Below are 3,394 nucleotides of genomic sequence, written 5' to 3'. Positions count from 1 at the left end.
TAACAACAATCTAGTAGGTTCTAATGCAACGGTGTGCATTATCTATTGCAACGGTTTATAGTACCTATGGCAATGGTTTAGTTTACCTACTGCAATGGTTTACATGGTTAATTGAGACAGTTTTTGTTACTTATAGCAACGGTTGAGGTAAGCTATTGTAACGGTTTAATTGAACCAACAATATACTCCCTGATAGTAAATAAATATTTACATTAAATTATAATACACAATAATTTATATAAATCACAAAATAAAACTAATCATAAACATTTACAATCCAAGTTGTTATATCCGTAAAAGCAAAATATTAGAACCCATGTACATAAGTTTAATAATCCAAAAGTTAAGAACCCAGTACATGAGTTTTACAATCCAAAAATTAAAGAAGTTTCAAAATGTTTGACAACAAAAGATTCCTAAAACATTTAGAGTTTCAGCAACAATTCAAAAATCTTCTTAAGCATGATCTTCATTCCTTTGATCTCCCCTTTCTTCATTTTCTCCACCTACAAAAGAGGATAAATAAAATCATTATCTCTTTAAATGCTAGTTAACAATTCAAATTCAAATACAAATGAAAGGCCAAGTCTTTTAAAGGATTTACGAACACACAGACACAGGGCAATGCCATTCAAAATTATATATAACTTCCCACAGACCAAAGAATCAATGTAAAATCTATGCAACTCACTACCATGTTCAAGTCCTATGGGAGGAGAACATGGTAACATCTCTTTTTACTAACAGTTTTTTCTTTTTTGCAGGTGATAATGATATGTCTTTGCCCTGTAATTTGATGAATCTCCATGTGGTGGTATTAGTGCTGTGCACTCAGTCCACAGGAAGGAAGTTAAGGCTGGGCAAAGACATGGAGGCAAGGACAAACTCACTGATGAATGCAACCAGAAATGCAGAGGCAAAGCAGGGCACTCTGCTGCCCAGTCATATAAGCAGCAGCAGCAGGAATAGGCTAGAGACAGCAGTAAAATTTGACATGGTGCCCAGGAATAGGCTAGAGACAGCAGTACCCAATGTTTTTCTCATCAATGATATTCCATAAGGGATGCCACGTAAAGAGAAATGCAAATTCAGGATGGAGATCACACACAATTGTCATCAAAGGTGGCAGATTCACATATGTTTCAATCTACTGTAACAACGTGCTAAATAGAGCAGCATGGGAAATCGTCCAATTACAATATGCAGGTATAGTGATGAAATTTGTCATCTGCTACACCCATTTGCCTTTACAAAACCTAACAAACAACAGTTTGTGCATCAATTGGAACCACACCGGCCCTTTCTTGATTTTTCATTTATTGGATATCCCCTAAGGGACCACTACTTCATATTTGATTCAAAATACAGGATATATATATATATACTGCATTTTAGTGTCTCCTATAATGCCAAGGCAAACATAACCTATGGTTAGTGCTGCTCCACATATACACAGTCACACGCCTCCTGATTTCAACTACATACTAATTTCACAAGCCAAATTGCGAGCCGAGGGTCTAATGTAATATCAGTGGTAATAGGACTAATGTAGTTTTCATTTTATTACAACCTTATACTCTATAAGGCAACATCAGACCTTATTTTTTATGTTATTAATATTCAATCCAGAAATAAAAGAGAACGACAGCAATAATGTGTCAACTGTGAAAGAAGAAGAAGAAGAAGAAGAAGAAGAAGAAGAAAAAGAAGAAGAGATGCAATATTTTGCAATAATTAAGTACACACCTTGATTAGTACTGCCAGTAGATGGACGATTGATTAGTTGAATTGCAGCTTGTTGTGCAGAGGAAGCTTCTCCGAGTGAACGACCACCGAATGCTAGCATATTAGGATCAATTCGTAAATCTGGGTTAATATGCTGAAGTTGTGCAACAACATTAAGTGTAATTTGTTGCCGCCAAGTTTCCTGTTGTTCCTCAAAGTTTTTCTGCATCCTTTGTTGCATTCTCTCTTCCATTTCCTTCATTTTTTGCTCCATTATCTCATCAGTAGTCTTTGAAGAGGGTCCAGAATTTCCAGATTTTTGTTTCAAGATAGTCTTTGTAACCCCACGACCATACAACCTTACGCGACCTGGATGTTCAGGTCCCATGACTGTTGCAAATGGGTCAATTGATTGGTTATCATCTTCACTTTCTTGAGTTTGTATTTGCTCCATTTCAGCCTACAAATAAAATTTAAGAGAAGAAAATACAAGTAAATAAAACTGAGTTAACAATTAGGACCAAAAAGATAATCTCGACAAGCTTTAAAGTAGAAATCTTTGTACAATTTTGCGCATTGTATCTTCATATGATTCCTTGTATACTCGACCGGGTTTTCTTGATCTCGTAGCCACAAACATGTCCTTACTTGATGGTTCCTCAGAAGTTTCCTTCTTTGTTTTCTAGTTACATGAAAGTCAGCATAAAATTTTACCAAGTAAGGTTAAAAAGTTCATATTAATGAAAAATAAGAGAAAATACCGAACCTCGCGGATTGTGGCAAAACTTGTTTTGCCAGCAGTGTGTGAATTTTTTAACTTTTTTCGGTTCTCAGTATTAGTTTTCGAAGTTTGTTGCAACAAGTAAGCTTTTTTGTTAAACATCTAATACATTTCTGCCTATTGCATTTTGATAATCTAAAAAGTGTTGGACACGAAGACAAGACGAGGAATGAACTTCAAAAGAATTACTCATTCTCTTTGTCCAAAATCAAGTTTACTGTGTCTATAACTTACCTGAGCTTTATCAGACTTCCAGTATTCAAGAAGGTACTTAAACTCAGATTCTGAAACAAATGAAGGCTTTTTTTCCATTCGAAGTTCGTCATTGGCATAGGGGTCATAGTATTTTTTCTTCAACCAACACTTGTACCTTCTCCAAGCATTTTGAATTGATTGAAAAACCCACTCTCTTCCATCATCATGAATGTCATATTTTGTCTACAGTTTGGTGTACTTGAGTTAGAGCAAAAATATGAAATATTATCAACTAACAATTGAAACAATGAAAACTTCAAACCTTGATATATGTCCACATATCCTCTTTTGTATTCAGTTTCTTCCAGTTACGTATATTCAGAGGACAAAAGGTTGAATTTCTTGCCAATGTACCGAGGAAACTTCCCAACTCTTTTACAATTTCGTCAGTAGGACCAATGGGTTGGTTCAAATCACTTAGAATAACCAACTTGCGCTCACTCCGTCCATGTACACGTGGCATCTGTGTCCTTCCTCTTTTTCGTTTTACAGTGGAAGAGCCTACAATAGTTACGAACAAGAGATAATTACCAAATCACTAATGCTAATTGAATTTATGATTGAAATCTATATATTCTTGCCTCGTTTTTCTGATTGTTCAATTACTTCATGAGTGGCAGAATGTTGCGACGT

General features: G+C 35.4%; 1 long non-coding RNA gene across 1 annotated transcript; it reads right to left on the bottom strand.

The window, feature by feature from the left end:
- Positions 1-2,876: 2,876 nt before the first annotated feature.
- Positions 2,877-3,072, bottom strand: LOC109219968. Its single transcript, XR_002067022.1, has 2 exons — positions 3,024-3,072; positions 2,877-2,944 (listed from the first exon to the last, which is right to left on the bottom strand). It is a non-coding gene; the product is annotated as an uncharacterized LOC109219968 (long non-coding RNA).
- Positions 3,073-3,394: the final 322 nt, after the last annotated feature.

Source organism: Nicotiana attenuata, unplaced genomic scaffold (assembly GCF_001879085.1).
Source record: "Nicotiana attenuata strain UT unplaced genomic scaffold, NIATTr2, whole genome shotgun sequence".
Classification (NCBI taxonomy): Eukaryota; Viridiplantae; Streptophyta; class Magnoliopsida; order Solanales; family Solanaceae; genus Nicotiana; species Nicotiana attenuata.
Note: the sequence above shows the minus strand (reverse complement) of the source record. Positions and strands in the feature narration are given on the sequence as shown.